This window comes from Miscanthus floridulus, chromosome 6 (assembly GCF_019320115.1).
Source record: "Miscanthus floridulus cultivar M001 chromosome 6, ASM1932011v1, whole genome shotgun sequence".
Lineage (NCBI taxonomy): Eukaryota > Viridiplantae > Streptophyta > Magnoliopsida > Poales > Poaceae > Miscanthus > Miscanthus floridulus.
The window spans coordinates 140,196,243-140,210,076 of record NC_089585.1 but is presented as its reverse complement, the minus strand read 5'-3'; the positions used below and the strand labels follow the sequence as shown (position 1 = coordinate 140,210,076).

At 49.5% G+C, this 13,834-nt stretch overlaps 1 pseudogene; it reads left to right on the top strand.

The window, feature by feature from the left end:
• Positions 1-7,897: 7,897 nt before the first annotated feature.
• On the top strand, positions 7,898-9,603 carry LOC136459917 (cytochrome P450 CYP94D108-like; annotated as a pseudogene).
• Positions 9,604-13,834: the final 4,231 nt, after the last annotated feature.

The following is a 13,834-nucleotide window of genomic DNA, read 5'->3' as shown; positions in this document are numbered from 1 at the left end:
ACACGTGTGTATATTATCGATATGGTGGGGGTGAAGCTGTTATGCTGTGCCTATATGTTGATGACATCCTGATCTTTGGATCAAATCTCAATGTGATTATGGAAGTAAAGAAACTTCTGTCAAGCAATTTTGAAATGAAAGATTTGGGAGAAGCTAATGTTATTTTAAACATCAAGCTTATTAGAGAAGGTGATGGTGGGGTAACTCTGTTACAGTCCCACTATGTGGAAAAGGTATTAAGTCGCTTTGGTTTTAGTGACTGTGATCCTGCTCCCATGCCTTATGATCCTAGCGTGCTATTGAGGAAAAATCAAAGAATAGCAAGGGATCAACTGACATACTCCTAGATCATTGGCTCATTCATGTACCTTGTGAGTGCGACAAGGCCTGACATCTCATATGCTGTGAGCAAGCTGAGCCGGTTTGTGTCAAACCCGGGAGATGATCACTGGCGTGCTCTTGAGAGAGTGTTGCGTTATCTGAAAGGTACTATGACTTATGGTATTCATTATACTGGACATCCAAAAGTGCTGGAAGGCTATTGTGATGCCAACTGGATTTTTGATGCTGATGAGCTGTATGCCACGAGCGGATATGTGTTTCTGCTTGCAGGTGGCGCTGTTTCCTGGAAGTCTTGCAAGCAGACTATCTTAACGAAGTCTACAATGGAAGCAGAACTCGCTGCATTGGACACTGCTGGAGCTGAGGCCGAGTGGCTTCGTGATTTCCTGTTGGATTTACCGGTAGTTGAAAAACCGATACCGGCTATTTCAATGAACTGTGACAACCAGACTGTGATTACAAAGGTCAACAGTTCCAGGAATAACATAAAGTCCACAAGGCATGTTAAAATAAGATTAAAGACTGTCAGAAAGTTGAAAACCTCCGGAGTTATAACGTTGGACTATGTCCACACGTCGAATAATCTGGCAGATCAATTCACTAAGGGACTGTCACGAAATGTGATAGAAAGTGCATCGAGAGAGATGGGTATGAGACCCACGTGAAAGTCTACTGTAGTGGTAACCTGCTCTATGTGATCGGAGATCCCGTGAAGTAGAGTGGTGAAACAAGCTATAAGTAGATTGAGAGGAAAGTTCCCTATGAACCTATCTCTGATGCATATCTTTCTTTCTGTAAGGCAGGATGGTGTTTACCTTAATGTATTTCGAAAGTCTAATAAAGATGAGATGTTGTTCTACAGAACATCTTTTGAGAAGTACACCTATATGAGTCAGACTACTGGTCACAGTCTATGGGACCTGGGTTATCCCTAAACACTCATGAAAGGCATAGAAGTGTGACTTATATGCTTCAAACAGCGGGGATGCTTGTTGCAACCTAGTACCAGCAAAGGACTTGAGTGAATCTCACCTCACACAAAACTGTCAATTCAAGGCATAGTCCATTGTTCAGTTGTGACTGAGTGAAACTCTTGTTCTAGGTGGATGTTCAACTTAACAGTCTCCATCGAAACACTGGTATATCAAAGAATTATGATTCTGGAACTATACAGTTACAAACCCTAGAGTTTGGTGGGGATTGTTGGATTTATTATGGGCTAGGCCCATTTATATATCTAATAAATCAATAACTCTATGACTTGTAATTGTGGGTATTATTATTTGTACCGGATTGGAAGTTAAAAGGACGTTGACTCAACTTAAATGATTGGAAGAGATCCGTCTAATTTGAGAAGTTGAGAAACGGACAAGGGCTCGGGCCGGGCCGTGGCGTGGCGAGGCGAGGCGAGGCGAGGCAGGCAGGTAGGCGTGGTGTGGTGTGTTAATTTTTAGCACCCACTAACTCGACCTGACGCTTGATCTCCCTGAGACTCTCGATTTTCCCGGCGCATGCCTCCGAGGCTTCTCGGCTTCCCTTGCGATTCTTTCATCTCCAGATAAAAGAGAGACTCATTCCAGAAACACGGTTCAGTTGTTCGATAGCTTTCCTCATCTCGTAACTCTGCGCGCGCGGAGGAGCGAGAGGGCAGGTGCCTCCGAAGCCCTTGTCGTTCGGGACCTTGCACGGGGGATCGGCAATTAGGTTTTTGGGGAGCGTCTACGCGACTGCCCAAGAGTCTTCGTCTTCTTCCCGATCACCGGCGTCTTCTTCGTCGAGGATTCTTCTCCTACCGCATGTCGACTTCGGAATCACGGACGGGAGGGTATGATCGTTTCATCTTCTCTGTCAAATATATGCTCCATGTATGTGCTTTATCGTTACAGTCATGTTGCTTCATATGTAGCCTTATGCTTGTTGCAAATCTGAGATGTATATCATGCCAGTTTCTCTCTGTTATGATTTATGAATCAAGTTCACATGTTTCTGTTTTTTATATGTTTCACATGATACATGATCTAGCATGTATTTTCACCATGGAGATAATCGATATCATGATTTCAATTATTAATATTTCTTTATATGTCATCATCATGCTGTTAAATTATGGAATTAAAATGACATGGAAATTGCCTATTATTCTAACACTAGGTTGGGCTTGTGACCAGAGCTACCTCCCAACCTGATCATCCTGCCATCTCACTGAAGCAGGAAGCAGATGCCTTGTTGTTGCCACCTGCACTGCACATCGGAGACAAATACCGTTTTGCGTGAATTTGATTGGTCACACTTAGCTTATTGGCTGTTGAATTCATGAGGCAAGCAGCAGCAGAAAACTAGTGAAACGTAAGCTGCCCTGGTGGTTTGGTACTATGGCAAGATTGACCTGATTCAAGTGCAGCAGCAGTGAGGAGATGTGTGTATGCACATTTCTCAATGCGAATCCAGTGGTAGATGTGCTAAGAGCACGTGCCCTTGCACTTAAGTAGACAAAAAAAATTGAGTGCTGACAGGTTTTCAGAGCTAATAACATAATATATTTATGAAATTCAAATTATCAGATATGGTTGGCACTATTTTAAACCATAGGAAGGTCAGATGAACACAATTATCTGAATTAGTTACAGTTTAGGGACACTGAAGAAATTAGTCTTGCTTACCAACAAAAGTGGGAATCATCAATGGTCACAACTTGAGGTGCAGGCTTGTCCGTTCCTGGCTAAGCCAAGCAGAGACAGTTGGAAAAACTCATTAGAGCATCTCAAGAATTCCCTAAATCTCTTCATAATCCTTGTTTTTTAGCAAGATAAGAAAAAACCTCTTTCCAACAATTTATAATCCATCCTCCTATTTTTTTAGAACTTGAAAAATGTCACCCTGTTCCACGTAAAGTTACACCCTTTCGAGTCGCGTGTATCTTCTCTCCCAGCGCGTGTTTGTCGGACAATCTAAAGGTAGAAGTATATGGAAAGAATAAAAAGTAGAAAATAGTTTCTGATGCAAATGTACCAGAGAGAAAGAATATATAAAAGTGGTTAGGATAATTTAGAAATAGTATATGATTCCTGATGTAAAATTGTCTTCTATATTTTAGGAATGGATTATTAGAAACTCTTGGAGATGGCCTTCTTTATTCTTTTCAATACTTTTTTAGTAGTTATAAAACTCCGTGTTTTTTGAAGAAAATATTGGGTACTCTTGGAGATGCTCTACGACCATAAAGTATAAAGCCAAAGAGTGTGAATGGTAATGTGAATGGGAGTGGTATATTTTATAATTGCTGCTCCAGGCTTGAAGATGGGGTGTCCTTTTCTCTGATAACCTAAAACCCATCTCAAGAGTACCCTATTTTCCCTTCTAATCCTTGATTTTAGCAAGATGAGAAAGAACTCATGTCCAACAACTCCTAATCCATACTCCTAAAATTTACGCACTTGGGAAGGCCTGGTGCAAGCGGTAGAGTCTTACTGCCTGTGACCGGAAGGTCCCGAGTTCGAGTCGCGGTCTCCTCGCATTATACAGGCGAGGATAAGGCTTGCCACTGACACCCTTCCTCAGACCCCGCACAGAGCGGGAGCTCTCTGCACTGGGTACGCCCTTTTTGGGAAATCCTCCCCCATCATTGCGTAACTTTGCGCGTAGTAGCGGTCGCGCTGATACTATTTTCGTGCGTATCGATCGGTCAATCTAGAGGTGGAAGGTTGTCGAAAAGAATAAGGAGTAGAAAAGGGTTCCTGATATAAATGTATGAGAGTGAAAGAATATACAAAAGTGGTTAAGATAATTTAGAAATAGTATAGGATTCCTGATGTAAAATTGTCTTCTATATTTTAGGAGTGGATTATTAGAAACTCTTGGAGATGGTCTTCTTTTTTCCTCCCAATACCTTTTTAGGAGTTACAAAACTACATATTTTTTAGAGAAAAAAATAGGATACTCTTGGAGATGCTTTATTGCTCAAGGGCATTGTTAGAGTACGTCATGAGCCTATTGGGCCTGGGCTAGCGGTATAGCCCGCTAGTGTTAGGGATAATTAGAGATAATGGTCGTTTGTTTAAGGGTCAAGTAAGCCTTGCTTGGAAGTCAAGTAAACCTCTCTATATAAGGAGAGGAGATGTATTAATTTAATCAAGCAAGAATTAAGAAGGAAATCCCTTCTCTCTTGCTCGGCCGTGGGCAAGGCCCCCGGCCGGCCTCCCGCCTCTCTCAAATCCCAGCAGCCACATAACAATCTGGTATCAGAGATCTCTGGTTCGATCATGTCCAGCCCTCTACCGAGTTCTTCCCACCCACCGCCGCCGCACACCCACCCGCCGCCACCAGCGTCTTCGTCGGTGCTGCTGCCCCACACAGCGGGCGCGCCGGCATTGGGCGCGCTGGCATCCTCAGGGGCGCTTGCGTTCTTTGCCCCGGCGCCGTCCGCCCTCGTCCTCACCCCAGAGCAGATGACGGCCGCAGTCCTGGAATTAGGGCAGGCCGTGGAGGGCATCAAGGCCTTCCTCGTCGGGCCCTATGCGCCGCCGCCACAATCGGCTGTGACCACCCTGCCAGCGGTGCTGTCGTATAGGATGCCCTACTCCAGCACGACGGGCGTTCCCATCCATCTCCTCCGGATGCCGCCTTCCCCGTCGCCGATCCCATCTTATGCCCTGGCTCCGACGGTAGGGCTGGTGTATACGATGGCAACGTTTTCGACGACCACGACGTTGGCTGCCCCAGCCCCTACCACAGGCGCCATGATCCACTACGGTGGGGCAGTACAGCAGCCCTCCTACACCGAGGGGTTTTTCTATGGAGGCGTTGATGGCCCTCTACTCTACGGCGGCAACATGCAGCACCACCACGGCGCCTCGTCATCCGCAGCCTTTGCTCCAGAACCAGCCGCTCCGGGTGTTAGCCACGGCGCTCACCCTCCGCGCTTCTACAAGTTGGAGTTCCCGATGCTAGGTTCCGATGAGCCACTGCCGGATCCCTTCGCGGGGAAGATGCTTACCTGCCAGGTGTCAGCTGCGGTGCGGCTGCAGGCTGCTACGCACGGCCTCCTAGCACGTCGGCGGGTGAGGGAGATGCGCGATCTATAGTTGATTCCGCCCTGCACCCCTTCGCAACTCCTCCACGTTGCGCTTCGCTGCGCGGAGGACCTCGATCTCGTCCGCAGCGTCGGGGATCTCGGGCATGTGGTTTCCCCCACGAGCGGCGGAGATGCCATTTTCCCTGCGGGCGGCGGTTGGGGAGGCGCATCCCTCCACCTCGTTCTCCATTGAAAGCCCTCCGCTCTTCTCTGTGCGGTGCAGACCAACAGTCGTCTGGCGGGGAGAAGGCGTGGGGTCACCAGCGAGAGCGCACCGCGTAGCGCTGTCGCATTCTGCCACTGGCCGCCGCGAGGGCGCCTCCGCTGGTCGCTGTTGCGACCACTTTCAGGTGGTCATACCCATGCACCCCTTTCGTCTAGATGGTGTCCATGTGATCCAGGAGGCTGTACACATGCAGGTTTGGCGTGCGGATGGTGTCCACCTTATGTTCAGGAGTCAAAAATAAAGAGTCCCAGTCCATTTCAGGTTGAGAATAATAAAATAAGCCAAGATGTAAAAGGCTTGCTTTTAAGTGTTAGGAGTCGAGCCAGCGTTATAAGTTCGATAGGTTGCAACTCGAGGACGAGCTGCATGTCCAGGTGGGGTGTAGTGTTAGAGTACGTCATGAGCCTATTGGACCTGGGCTGGCAGTATAGCCCACTAGTGTTAGGGTTAATTAAAGATAAGGGTCGCTTGCTTAAGGGTCAAGTAAGCCTTGCTTGGGAGTCAAATAAACATCTCTATATAAAGAGAGGAGATGTATTAATTTAATCAAGCAAGAATTAAGAAGGAAATCCCTTTCCTCTTGCTCGGCCTTGGGCAAGGCCCCCGGCCGGCCTCCCACCTCCCTCGTAGTCCCAACCGCCACAATCACAGTCCCAGCCGCCGGTACTGTAGCCCCATCAGACGCTGCCTCTCCCTTAGCTCTCTCTCTCTCAATCCTAGCAGCCACGTAACAGGCATGAAAAGCATGAAAAAAGAACTGTTAATATGCTTTTATTTAAGCATTTTGAGTTGTGATGCAGCACGACAATAACCCAATTTAATGTCAGTGTGTTCTGAATACAGAAAGCCAAAAAAATAAATAAGTTGGCTACAGAGTACCAGGAAACTTGGAAAACAAAATCAATCCTTCAATACTGATTATATTGCTTTAGCACACTAAGGCCTACCGAGTTAGTTGGAGCTTTTCCAGTACCCAGTTCACGGACCACCTGAATGTTCTGAATTCATTTTTCTCACCAGAGTCAATAACCCCCCTTGCCTGATTGCCTCTGAAGTCCGAACCAGTATTCAGAGTTATCACTTGCACATTGCTGGATATAATGACTAAACATACATTTTGCATTTTTTTCCCTAACCTAGAACAAACCATGACACGTTATTGATGTGCTGACATATAGAGCCAAATTTCTCCAAATTTAGTATTCAGTTTGGTGCAAGGAAGAAGGAACAGTAGTAAAATCCCCACACAAGACCTCAAATCCCCCGCACGAGTGGCACAGGCCAGAGGAGATCAAAAACTGAAGACGACCTCTTGCTCACGTAGTCACGTGGTCGCCTGCCACTAATAACCAGTATAAATAAAAATAAAAACCCCACTATTAATTGACGCCAACTAGATTTGAAACTTGCTTTTTTCACAGCATTTGAAATTTGAAATTTGTTGGGAGAACAATGCACGCAACACCATTTTCAAGCAATTGAAAGATAGCCGCACCCTAATAATAAGAGTATGTCTAGTCTAAGTGTTTTGGGGTCACATAACACTCGATTCGTTTATGCACTATTCATTATCTTCGTCGCCCCCATCGCCGTCCGTCGTCCCGTCGCGCCCAGGGCGGCCTCCTTCTTCCCATGGACGGATCCAGCGGTGGGGCTAGGGGGGCTTCAGCCCCCCCTACCCATCCTAAACACGTGGAGTTTCTCTAAGCCATCTCTTAAAATTTTATGCATACATGTATTAGGTAGGTGGGGCTAAGGTTAAGAGAAGATAAAAAACCTCTATTCTTTTGTTCAGCCCCTCCTAAATTTTTTCCTGGCTTCGTCACTGCTTCTTCCCCTCTTCGGTCTCTGGCTTCTTTTTTTTTTTTTTTTTGACCGAATCAGTAGGGAAACTCCGTACCAATATTTTTTTTGTTTTTTTCATTAAATAAAAGAATAATTATGTACAAAAGGACTGAACAAAAGGAAGAAATCCGATCTCCGGCCATGGCGCCTCCACCCCGACCTGGTCCACCGTCCAGCTGTCTCAAATGCCTGGCCAGCCTGCCTCCCCCGGCCGGCCTCTTCTAAGACTGTCGGAGTTGGAGATGATAAACAGTAAGGGGCCGGATTTGCTGTAGAAACCCGATCTGAGTGCTGCGTGCGGGAGAAACACTCGAGTGTGAGTTAGAATTACCGTTATTAAAACCTGTTTTGTTCATGTCACAATACACAAAGCTACGCAAACGCAAGCAACCATGGAGATTCCCATATCGCAGGGCACTTCTGTCTGAAAAAGTCAACGTCACTACTTCACCGTGGATGGTGAAGGTGGCAAGTGGATTGACACGAGCAGCAAGCCAAGCCACCGGCAACCACACGACTGAGCACAGCCACGTGATCACGCCATGGACACCGCCGCTGTCGCGCCGCTCCTCGTCCTCGCAGTCGCCGTCGCCGTCGTTCTCTTCCCGGGCCTCCGGCGCCGCGCGGGCGCGGGTCATCGCAACTTCCACCGCTTCCTCGACTGGGCCACGGACCAGCTCGCGGCCGCCCCGGCCTCCACCATCGAGGTGCGCGGCGCGCTCGGCCTCGGCAACGGCGTCGCCACCGCGGACCCGGGCGTCGTCGACCACCTGCTGCGCGCCGGGTTCCTCAACTACGTCAAGGGCGCGCGCTTCGCGGGGCCCTTCGCCGACCTCCTCGGCAGCGGCATCTTCCTCGCCTGTGGAGCCTCCAGCGCAAGCTCGCGTCCTACTCCTTCTCGTCCCGCTCGCTGCGCCGCTTCTCGGGGCGCGTCCTCCGCGCCCACCTGCACCGCCGGCTCCTGCCTCTACTCGCGGCCGCGGCCGACTCCGGCGAGGTCGTTGACCTGCAGGACGTGCTCAAGCGCTTCGCCTTCGACAACATCTGCGGCGTCGCGTTCGGGGTCGAGGCCTCGACGCTGCTCGAGCTCGGGGAGGAGGACGGCGGGGGCAGGGGACGACCCCGCCGGCACGATGCGTTCTTCAAGGCGTTCGACGACGCCGTCGAGATCTCCTTCGCGCGCATGCTCCACCCGACCGCCGTGGTGTGGAAGGCGATGAGGCTCGCTGGCGTCGGAAGCGAGAGGCGGCTCCGGGAGGCCATCCGCGTCGTCGACGAGCACGTCGCGGCGATCATGGAGTCGGAGGAGCGGTCGCGTGGCGACGGCGGCGGCGATGGAGGAAGACGAGCGGAGCGAGCTCGGCGCCATGTTCCAGTCGCCGGGGGCGAAGCGCCGGTTCCTGCGGACATCGTCGTCAGCTTCGTGCTCGCCGGGAAGGACTCCACGTCGTCCGCGCTCACATGGTTCTTCTGGCTCCTCGCCGACAACCCGCGCTGCGAGCGGCGCGTGTACGAGGAGGCGGCGTCGTCGCTCTCGCTCCACGGACACGGTGAGGACCACGGCGTTGACGACGTCGACGGCGGCTACGACGAGCTCAGGGGGATGCACTACCTGCACGCGGCGATCATCGAGGCGATGTCGCGGGTGGCGGCCGCGGGGGACGTGCTGCCGGACGGCACGACGGTGCGCGCCGGCTGGTTCTCGGACCACTGAGCGTACGCGATGGGGAGGATGCCGCGGCTGTGGGGCGATGACTGCCGCGTGCTCCACCCCGAGCGGTGGCTCGACGGCGGCGGCGAGTTCGTGGCGGTGGACGCGGCGAGGAACCCGGTCTTCCACGCCGGCCCGCGGGCGTGCCTCGGGAAGGAGATGGCGTACGTGCAGATGAAGACCGTTGTGGCCGCCGTGGTCAGGAGGTTCGGCGTCGAGCCGGTGCGGGCGGCGAGCATGGAGACGCCTCCGCCGTACGAGATGGCGGTGACGCTGAGGATGGAAGGCGGGCTGCCTGTGCGGATAAGGAGGCGGGACAGCGACACGGGCCGGCACAGATCATGACAGGAAGCCCAATCACAAGAGGCACTTTAGCGGCTAGTACTTCAGTTGGGCCATCAGTGTGGACTCAGGAGCCCAGAGTATCAAGAAACACATCATCCCTCCATAAATGATGATACAATTCTTTCAAGAATTTTTCGAGGAGTAACAGTTTTAAAATTGATTAAATCTGTAAAAATATTAACATTTATGATACTGAACAAATATAGATTAATTATAGAATGTATTTTAAAAGTATATCCATTTTTTAGAATAAAAAATACTAATGACACTTTTTTAAATTTAGTTAAAATTAGAAAAGTTCGGCTCAATTCAAATCTAAAATTGTATTTTTTTAAATGAAGATACTACCACCTTTTCAAACAGGATTAGGTTGTTTTTTTTATACAAATACCGTGTACAGCATTCCAGATCGAATGGTTATATGACACGAAATTGCTCTACAGAGCTCCGATTAAAACAGGTAATGCTATCACTGCTTTGCTTGCCAATACATATGGAAAGTTCAGTTTGGCATTACCTTATTTCACATTCTAGCATCCGGGGGTACAGTCAGAACCATTACTGAAAATCACTGCGTGAGAATGATGGGCAGATGAAAGTGAAAGAACGCAGTTGCATGCATAGATGGGGGCATACTCTTGTTATTACATCAACAGTCGCCTGAATGCCCTCCATTACATTTTGGAGAGTTGCTTAAACATTTTATAATTCCTCTTTCTGACCCTTCAGATTGCATAGTTACTGTGTTCCAATGTCAGCAAACTTGCGGTCTTCAAAGATCAGAAAGTTGTGCTTCCCAGCAATCTTCAATTGAAAGTTAAGAATCTGCAATACCGAGTAAGCTATGCAGTAACCAGATGCAGAGTATAACTTCAGCAATTGTAACAGGAATACCCAAAACACCTTCAGTAACAATGAATAAAATAAAATCAAGCTAAAGAACCAAGTAGGGATTTTGCGTTTCAGTAATGGACAACCCATTCCGATTACACATAAGGATACTGTGTTTACATGATAATAAGAGGACCAACATCTGATTTCTGACAGACAAAGTACAACTTCTAAAATCCAACCGGGCTATTATGGACACTACCATCATTTTCATGAACATAGAAACTGCGAGTTCATCTCCTCTTATTACATGCCAAATAAGGTTGTCACAGGCTCACAGTACCGGGTCTTGGAAATTCAGTTGGTCCCTGGAACGAGCACTTTCCCGGCTGCTTGCCCATCCCACAACATATTGACAATCTTGATGATCGCTAGGTTGTTGTCACCATCTTTCTGCTGACATTTTTCACAAGCCTCCAGTCGAAACACACCCGCCTCCCTTGTCCAACAACATAGAATTCAACTTCAACGTTCAGTCCATACATGCTGCAGATCTTCATACATATCTCCTTGCTTTCTAGAGGGGCCCTTTTTTACAATTTGGCTCTTTTTTTTTAAAGTTTCTCACAAATAGACCACTGACGGAAAGAATTTAGGAAATGGACTCTTAGCTCGGCGCCATTGATGCTGGCGCCGAGCTCGGCGCCACCGTCATTGGCGCCGAGCTCCTGGGCACGGGGCATGGCCTGCCAGGGGGCTCGGCGCCAGAGTGACTGGCGCCGAGCTCGGCGCCAGTCACTCTGGCGCCGAGCTCGGAAATATCTACCGGCCCGCGCCGGTCCTCCCTCTTCTTCCTCTCACGACCTAGCCCTGCCGACGCCGCCGCCTCTGCGCCCGCGCCACCTCGGCCACCTCCGCGCCCGCACCACTGCTCGGCGCCGCGCCGCCGCCGTGCGCCGAGCCCGCGCCTAGCCAGCGCCGACCGCGCGCTGCCGCCCCGCGCCTCGCCGCCGAGCCGGCGCCGCCGCGCCCGCTCCCGCGCCCCTCGCCGCTTCGACCCCGCGCCGCGTCCGTCGCCGCGCCGAGGCCGCCCCCCCGCCCCGCGCCGCGCCCCTCGCCGCTCCGAGGCCGCGCCTGCTCCCGTGCCCCCCCGCCCCGTGCCGCGCCAAGGCCGCCCCCCTGCCCCACGCCGTGCCCCTCGCCGCACTGTCTCCCGTGGTTGGCCGCCGCGCCTTGCCTTACCCTCCACCGTCGGCCCTAGGCCGCGCCCGTCGAGCCGGACTCGTCGCGCGTAGCCCCGGGCATCCCGCGCTCGCCACGCGCGCTGCCGTCTGTCGCGCCACCGCCGTCGTCTATCTTCGGCCTGACCCACGGCCATCGTCCGCCGGCCCGGACAGATAAAAATTATGAATATGCAATGTACCTACTTAGTTGGTATTTGTTATTTATTAGTTAATGTGATTACTCAGATAGTTGACTTAGTTAGTGATCTAGTGAGATATATATGTAGATAGATAGAAACATAGACACATATGTACATAGATATAGTTAGATAGCTACTTAGATATGTAGTTACATTTTTAGTTATGTACCTATGATCTAGCTATTTATTGAGTACATTGTAAATATATTCGTAGTTATTATCTTGATTACTTAGTTTGTAGTTAGAAAGTACTTGTTAGGTACTATCTATCGTCTAATTTAGACTAAAGGAAATGTGTTTCGTTACTTGTTTGAAATAAATGGATAATCTAGTGACCATATATCATGGAGGCACCGTTGAAAGCGATCGCTATGGATATGTTGAGTTTCTTGACATGCAAAGCGTGCCTGTGCTATTCAATTATAGGTCTTCATTTAGTGACATGGTTGCAAGGGCTCGGGAGGAGCTGCATTGCCTTGGAGATGATGGCATTGAAGTTGATGGTGTACTGCACCTAGGTTGTCCTCCAAACATCTTCAGGCGAATGATCTCAATTAGTTGTGCGGATCAGTGGAAGAACTATGTAAGATCGGCTATGAAGAGCCAGCTGCAATGTTTGGACGTGGTTGTGCGTCGGGTGTTAGTTGATCCCATCCCTCATGGATTTACCCCAACAATGGATCATCAGGCATACATCGACCCTCCCGTTCCGAAACCTTACCTGCATGTGCAGATTGCACCTACAGTTCCTGATGCTCAATCTGCCCCCAATACGGTATTTGGAGATGGTTGTCAGACTCATTTTTCCGTGGCAGATCCTCCTTATGAGATCCCTTTGACACAGAATCATCCGAGTAAGTGTCTTAACCGCATGGTTTTTGGGAGCTTACCCCTTTCCTTACATCTATTTCTTTCATTCTTTCCTCATTTCTGTAATGATGTTGCAAGAGACATTCCTGAGAATGTGGATGTGCCCCCTATTGCTGCGCAAGTGCAATTTGGAGATGGATTCTATGGGTCAAATAATGTTGAAATTATGCATGATTCGGAGCCATATGAGATGGCTAGGGCTCTTGATTCTAATGATGATCGCCCTGTTGAAGAGCTGACGGAGAGTGACATTGAGATGATGAGGCGTATCTTTCCCGATCGCCGTGATCCTAGAGTTCACGAGTTCAACGATCTTGCTCATTCCGATCAGACGTTTGCAGAAGGACGTGATGATGAGCTCCTAGAAGCTCCTGAGGCCGGTCCTAACATGGTAATTGAGAATGGGAGGGTGTTCAATGACCTCCCTGCTTTGAAGAGGTGGTTGTAGGCTTTTGCAGTGATACGAAAGAGGCCTTACAGGGTATTGCATTAATATGTGGAGCGTCGTTACACAGTTGTGTCTAACAAGAAACGCTGCCCATGGAGGGTTTGTGCAAGGAAGCAACAGGTAACCGGAAAATGGAAGATCACAAAAGTTGTCGGGCCACACAATTGTGCTGACCATGAGCGGACACTAAGACATCGGCAGTTGACATCTACCCTCATTGCCAAGCGGTTGATGGGAATTTTGCAGGGAGAACCCAACATGAAGGTGAGGACAATTATCAGGACCGTTGAAGCGTTGTATGGAGGATATGTGATAACTTATGGTAAAGCATGGAGGGCTAAGCAGCGAGCGTGGAAGATGATATATGGGGACTGGGAGGATGGGTATGAGCAGCTGCCAGTTCTTTTCAATGCAATCAAAGCAGTGAATCCTGGCATGCATTATGAGTACATCCCAAAACCTAATGCATGGAAGGATGGGAGGCAGATATTCTTCCATGTCTTCTGGTGCTTCTCTCAGTGTGTCGAGGCCTTTAGGCACTGTCGTCCCATCTTCTCCATTGATGGTACGTTCTTGATTGGCAAATACCAGGGCACACTTCTTATAGCCATATCCTGTGATGCGAATAACAAGTTGGCTCATTTGGCATTTGCCTTGGTTGAGAAGGAGAACAATGACAGTTTGGGATGGTTCTTGAGGCTAGTCCGGATACACGTGGTTGG